This window comes from Tubulanus polymorphus, chromosome 5 (genome assembly GCF_964204645.1).
Source record: "Tubulanus polymorphus chromosome 5, tnTubPoly1.2, whole genome shotgun sequence".
NCBI lineage: Eukaryota > Metazoa > Nemertea > Palaeonemertea > Tubulaniformes > Tubulanidae > Tubulanus > Tubulanus polymorphus.
The window spans coordinates 6,380,118-6,388,317 of record NC_134029.1 but is presented as its reverse complement, the minus strand read 5'-3'; positions in this window follow the sequence as shown (position 1 = coordinate 6,388,317).

The following is an 8,200-nucleotide window of genomic DNA, read 5'->3' as shown; positions in this document are numbered from 1 at the left end:
AGAGAGAATAAGAACACGAGACAGCGCCAAGCCGGTGGGTGTCGAATCAACAAATGTTCAGTATAAGATATTCCACCGTTCAGATTTGTACGCTGTATCTTAAACCTGATGAAAACTGCCGAACACTATCGAAACAAGACATAGCTGCTAACTTGTGATGTTATCCAAAAAGAAGACGGGAGACGATCCGAAACAAATGTAAAATATCCATTCTTCCGTTTTCTATAAGATATGTTAAGAAATTTCGTCATTGTCGTATTTACAGTAACGGCACTGCAGTGCCTTGATGGAACCATACACTCGTCTCTGACAGTTGACAGCCGAGTGCGATCGCGCCGTTTAGACAGAACCGTATCTGAGGCCACAACACTGAGAATTACCAATAAATCGTAGTTGTTGTTGTTGTTACCTTCAGCACGATGGATCGGAATCCGACAATAGAGCGAATAATACGACCACCACCGGCGCCACCGCCATCACATTCTCCTTCTAAAGACTCGCTCAAATCGATCAAAAAAAATGTTCGTCGAATCGAATTTCGTTTTAGTCATGTAAATGCGCGTGTTGAACAACAAAGTATACGGAAGAAATGTTCAATTTGACGGATGTGCGGCACGATGGAACGCCACTGAGTATTAATGAAGAGATACTCCAACATACTTCAGATCAAATCTATGATTAATTGACGCTTGTATCCGTTATGTATCTCCTCCTGTATTCATTGTTAACTTTAAACACTTGTTTAATATTAACTTTAATATGAAACAGATTTCTATATATCATTTTATACGAATTTAAAATCCATGATTTTTTAGAATACATGACAAACGTTTGGTCATGATTCAGTTAGGTTGCTCGGACTGTTGCAGCAGGCTCGGCGGAACTGCATCAATCATGAAAACCAATAATCCGACCAATGAAATATAGGCTAGCTTTCGGCAAAATGTCCTCAAAATAGAGAATTACTCACTATATAATATTTGGTATCGCTGACCTTTTATACAATTATCAACATAACCAAAACATTTTTTTGTTTTGTTACGATATATAACAGTTAGTTTTTAAGATTTACCAAGCTTTAAGATATACCATGTTTTTCTCTATAGACGCGCGTCGTTCAATGATATGTTCACACACCACACCCTGGTATGGATACCTGCAAGCGAAAGTAATCCGTCGATATATATATATATATATATATATATATATATATATATATATATATATATATATATATATATATATATATATATATATATATATATATATATATATATATATATATATATATATATATATATATATATATATATACTCACTTAATGCTGCTGAAAATGCGGTCTAATTGCGACATATTCACGTACGGTGATATACATTGATAAATCTAGCAATCTTCTTAAAGCTTAATACGTTGGAAGTCGGGTATGTCGTTATCCATAGACCTCGGGCCATGTTCGAAACTTGAAAATCCTTCATTAGACGTATTACGCGTATAAGTGCGCGCGCATGCAAACATACGGGCCTTAAAAAAATTTGCAGATCTTATGTAAAAAGAAACGAACAAATGTTAGAACAAAAGGGAGGCACACTGTCCGGGAAGTTTCAGCAAAAAGTCGGGTTGAGCGCACTGAAATACCCAAAAGCAGCACAGCGTCTTTGGCTGCACGTTGTCGATTAACATGAACGATTTTGTCGTTAGCGTCGGGTCGTATCATCGTGTACAGACGTTGACACGAGGGAGAAGGTGAGCACGTTTTAATTACACCGGTTTTATGATAAGCGATCGTTTGTATCGTCTGCCAATATTGACAGTCGATATAGCATCGCGATTTCGCGCTACGTTGGTTATTGATAAGGCCTCGGACGTGGCATTGATTAGCATGCTCTCCCCTCCGTATCACCATCTCGATATCTCTCTCGTCCAATTGTTCAAAGATGGATGAAGCCAACAAAACGTGGAAAGAACCCATCTTCTAACTGTGCGTACCGACGATGAGTCGATCGGCTAAAAGCGATCAATGTCGAAGTGATAAAAGAAGATCAGGAAAGAAATATTGAAGTTGTCAGAAATATCGACTTTTCACAATATAAGCCATGCGGATTTGGTGCTAATATACTTTTCTACATCCGAATACATGATTTCTTATAGTAGTATGCCTATATAGTACTTTACGATTTAACAGCAAACAGGTCTAACAGGCCGTGACAAAACCGATTTTTATGAGAACAAAAAGTATTAATCTTTATTCGTTATACCCGTGAAGAATTCACAAGAATTACAGAATCACCTGGAATTCCGACGGTTAAGACAGATGACAGACTGCGGGCGGAGATTGGCCGAGAAAATATTCAAATCTAACGATCTGATGCTTTAACTCCCCAGGGTAATTCCTCAAGTCGCTCGTCGAGCGTTTGATCAAAGTCTGGAAACTAAATCCGAGCGTCGTTTGTGCGGGTGAGCGCATTGATAGGGATTCTGAAATTAGCATTCTTTAATTCAGTTCACTCGCAATTTTGTATGAGGTAAGAAAAAGCACAGAGCGCCAAAGCGCAATCGTGATTTACAGCAAAAGGGAAGGAAATCACGAGGAAAATTGAACAATGTTTCCCCCATGTCTAGTTAGAAATGAATAGTGGCATTGTTTCTTTCTATGTTCTACTGGAAAGTGTAGTATATTTTTCCCCTCATCTAATCATGAGCGCGCTCAGAGAAAGATAAATATACTCTAAAAAAAACTACTAGCTGCCTCCAATAATTCTTTTGAAAAACCTGGGCTATCATAGATTACGTAAATCTAGAAATAAGAATAAATTATCCGATACCTTTAGAATTTGCGGTCACATTGTCAACGAGTTCAATAAATGTTTTGCTAATGCCAGGGAAAATCTGGCAAAAGAATTCAGGCCCAGGTTTGGTTTTCATGACTTTCTAATTCATCCCCCCCAAATGAAAATTTGAATTTCTTTTCCACTACACTTTTGACATTGTTAATCAATTTGATATAGATAAAGGGATCGGAATTGATGAAATAAGTAATTGAAAGTGGTGAAAGTTGTTATATACTTTCTCATATCATTGATTTAAGCCTTTCGAGCGAAATCCTTTCCGATGACCTTAAAACTGCTCGAGTTCGACCACTTTTTAAAAGTGGAAATACAGAATTATTCAATAACTACCGCCTGATCTCTATTCTACCTAAGGAAACTAGTAATTTTTAGGAAAAAGTTCCACATAATTTCTTCAAGTCAATTCGGTTTCCGGAAAAACCATTCTCTTGCAATTACTTTGATCAAATTGATCGACAAAATATCTTATAACGTTGATTATACAAAGATTTCAATTGTATTTGAAGATCTCTCTAAAGCATTACAAACCATCAATTCCTACTAGAAAAACTTCAAGGGATTGTCCCTACTTTGGTTTAGAAATTATCTTCAAAATAGACGCCAAGTTGTACAAATAGAAAATAGTATATCATGCCCCTTACAATTAATATAAGAGTGCAATCATAGTATACGATCCATCTAATGTTGAATTATAGCTTCAAAGTTAACACGGTTTTATCGCCAGATCTATTTTAATTTCACTTCAATTTGTAATTCGTCCCAGAGGAGCGTGCATCGTGCGGCGGATTCACTATATCGGAACAATGAACACACGATTTCACTAATCAAAACCAGCAGTCCAAATTTGATAAACGAACAGTCGTTATTTCAACAGATCTCCGTGATACAATCGTAGAATTATTTCAAAGTTCGTTAACATGACTGGGCTTTAAATCCGCTATACAGTGATGTACCTAATGTCGAATTATGCTTTACGTAAATTTTCGAGCATCGTCGAAATTAGCATTTCTCAGCGCACCAACTATCCCACGAGATGGTGCAGCTTAGATGTATGACGTACTTTATCAGAATAGATACTCATTTTTCAAGCCGCTCATATCAAAGAATTATCTATCACATCTCTAGGTAAACTTGGATTGATCTCACATATGGCGCAATATATATTCGCCGATTATCTTATTAAGAATTATGGATGATTTTAGTTGAATTGGAGAAGCCAGCGTTAGTGGCGTATTGCACACTAGCGAACCTTACTAGCGAACCACTAGCGCAATATATATTCGCCGATTATCTTATTGAGAATTATGGATGATTTTAGTTGAATTGGAGAGGCCAGCGTTAGTGGCGTATTGCACACTAGCGGACCTTACGGATCACCACATGCCACAGTAGCATTACGGACCGTCCTCACTGCCGAATCGCTGACTTAAATCGGCGGTGATTGAAAATGGAGCGTCCAGTAACTACCATCAGCCACTGTGGAGGTCGCGGGGTAAGAATATCCACTCATTAACGGTGAAGCGTTCCGTGGATGTTGGTCATAGCAACCGACGTTCTGTCAGCAGGTAAAGAGTCTGCAGACGTCGATCCATTTACTAGACAGATTTTACCCGATCGATCGATAATCAATAACCAATCAATACGCCCCATCTGCACCCCTGCAGCGTTCGAGTATACAGATCTTTCCATTTACTGATCAAAAATAATCTGACTGAATAAATCGCGACTGAGGAACTATCGACTTTATGCACAGGTTCCGAACTGGGTGGGTGAAAAGATAGGCATAGAAGAATATTCATGCCGATAGAAAATCAACTCATTGACATCCAAAGCCACTTATTAATTTTTAGCTCGAGTACTAATAAACGTGTAATATAAATAGTATAGAAAAAAATCAGATATACATATTTTGAATAAGGCTCTGTTAACATAATGTAGTTTTAAGAAAAAGTGTTTCGCCAGTAAACGCTCATATAGATTATTTGATTTTCTCCTGAAAACTAGAATTTCAGCCAGGAAACAAACTTTACTTACCTCAATTTTAGTTTTCATGGTAATGCGGAATTGAAAAACAGTCAAGAGTTCCGCAGCGAGACTCGAGCATTCGTGGAAAAATCCAGAATTATGGAGTACAAACGAATTCAAAAGTGTACAAACAGTTTAACAAGCAGATGTTTTCTTTGAAATGTACAGTTCCACTACAAAATCTCGTTACGTCGCATGTGCATTTTATATATCGTAGGCAAACATTTAACGTTTTGATATCGACGAGTAATAGCCCTTACCGTCGATCGTATTAATAATTTATATATATAATAACTTCATTGATAATATATAATGATTGATGGACGGTGTATACGAGCCCTCGAAATGTCTCTGAAGATAGAATAATAAAAAAAAGCCAGACGGTGGTGTGTCGCCTGTGTATACACTGACTATGACTGTAACAGCTGGGAAAAGTCTTCGTCGAGATAAAGATCTATCTTACTTTTTTTTTTGAAAAAAATATAGGCCTACAAGGAGTTTGAATTTAAATAAATGTAGAAATAGGTATTTATTTACTTAGATGTGACTACTAGTATATACATAAGTCATAGAATCGATGTACGGTACTTAATGGTGATATGATTTATATTACTAACGATTTTATGATAATCATAAATGAGATTTATTTCCGTGATGCGTTTAACGTCGAAATTGTGTTTTGTTATCTATCAAGAGATTCATCTGGGAATTCCCCCGTATTCGTGTCAATTCTCGGTGCTGATTTTTTTATTGGCACAGTTGATAGTTAAGATAGCCCAATGAATAAGATCTAAAAAGCTAACATCTCAAGTTCAGTGCCGTTCAGTAAGCCCGATTAAATTCAAAATGTTCTTGAAAAGTAGAAAAGCGAATTTTGTTACTGTTATTCGTCCATGTAACAATTTGGCTCGATGCTATACGTACACGCGGTGTTTGCCATCTATCGTCGAACTTATTCCAACATCTAGAATATCATTGGAGAAATCGGCGTCCTTGATTGCATTTATAATCTGCCAATGTCGAAATATAACATCAAACGATTCTACAAAAATCGGGTTGCTCAATAGTCGTCCGTAGTAACAATAAAATATTCGATCAGCGGCACAGAGGGCTGTACCTAGCATTTTAATTCCAATTTTCTTTTTTTGGGGGGGGGGGGGAGGCAGAGAAACCTGAATAGACAGCTCTTTTGGATTGGACGATCTCTATCTTCCTTGTCTGGCCTTCAATGCGCGTTGCTTATAGTACCAAATGACCATAATATAGAGCACGAAGTAAATATAAACTTTTTTTTCAAAAATATTCTTTCTGAATGATTTCCCTGTTGCTCTCATGATAATCATAAATTGTCCTCAAAATAGCCTACAAACTTTATAATCCCTAGATTTTAATTCGATTAACATTAAAGCGAACATAGCTTTGATTTCAGACGCATAAGCTAATTAATTGATTACGGTGCTGCCACACTGGGGTTTATTGTGTTTAACCCCCATGGGGAGAGAAGGGATTTTCTTTCCTCGTGCGAACGAAGATATACGATTTGAAAATTGGTTTAAACGTAAAATTAATTTTTCTAGTATATTTCATACCTCGGTAATTCTTTCCGAGGTTTGTAATGCAATATATATTTCGAATTCCCAAAAAGAAATAGACTTCGCTGGTAAAAAGTAATTTCTAATGTGTATCGTCCAGTTCCTAAATTTTTCTCAAACTTTCAAAAACGAATATACATATCGTTACTTACATAATCGCTCGCCATTTCTCTTCGCCAAATTGCTTGATGACAAGGTCGGCTAATGCGCAATGGATAAACCCATACTGAAATTAAAACAAATGAACGTATTCTAAATCAGATCCATTATCGAGATACGTTTTAAAGATATAGGTTAGAATATTTTTGGGAAAGGGATGTGGGGAATATTTCTCTTAGAAACTTACCATGCTGCGTCGGATATACGTAAAATCTATTGAATTAAAAAAATGTCCCGATCGAAATAACTACACCATCTGTATTCCTGATGTTTCGCGTGATTTTATGTGAAAATAAATAAATATAGAAAGTTAAATTTGCAGCGTTAATGGACATCGTCGCAACGACCATAAATTGTATATCAGTGACTATTTTCCAGTAGGTGCGTGAATTTATATTAAAACGTTGCCTGACATGTCGTCATGAGCGTTAATGAATTCGAGTACTTCGGGAATAAATAGGAAGCGTCGACACGTTGCATTATCATATACGGCGCCGTTGACAGTTCTAATTAGGAAAGTGCCGAAGTTCGTCGCTCCGAACACTATGCAGAATATTGCACCGAAGAGGAAATTCCTGACGACAAGTATAATCAAGCGTTAATTACAGAGTCACTTTCGTAAGAATGATTTTCTTCATTCTGACAAGACTAATTTTCTAATCACGGTAATCTCAATTTCTATGGGTACAAAAAGCGGCCAATGCGGCCCGGATATCGTAACGGATGACGTCACTGGCAGTATTCACCCAGTCCTTGAGCGTCACTACGCAAGACTGGTAAGCCTAAACCACCTGTGGTACATCAGACGCTGGTGAATGATGCAGTAGAACATACTTGGATCACTTCCTCAAAGTAACGACTGCATTTCATTAAGACTTATATTGAAAAGGTTTTAAAACAATCGTCATGAAGATATTTGTTGTTGTTATTGATGTTCATGGGACGGGGCCATTACGAAGGACAGACACTAATTTGATTGCAATTACTTAGTTTGCAACGATAGGAGTAGGCGGATGTTTGTCTACCGACAATATTTTGAACTAATTTTGTTGCCATTTTCTCGATCGCGCATGTCGTGCTGTTTGCTACCTGAAAAACTGTGCAACCTTTTAGCAGATCAAACAATTATATTGCCGCTGGTATAACATCGATTTCATTCTACGCACCTATATACAAAAACACATGTAAGCTTATATATGATGATATTATTATGTTCTGCCATGACACTGCACGTCATTAGACTTCATCGGTGGACAAACTCCTATCACCAAGGATACCCGAGATAATTATTTCCAGTATCTTAAGTACTCTGTAAAGGCAATTACTGTTCTAATAAGTTTTCACGTACAATAGGCCCAATACAATATATCAATGAAAATATTATCATATATACAATATATGTGTATATGTATATATAGTTGTATTCGCAGCTGGTATTCGCAATTCATCGCGATGGTTTGGCGCGAAACTAACGACTGGACAGTATGTTGCGTAACTATTTATGTTAAGGCGTGTCTGATTCCAAGGTCTTCGGAAATGAAATAAGAAACAGGTACAAATATTCTGTTTCGATAATC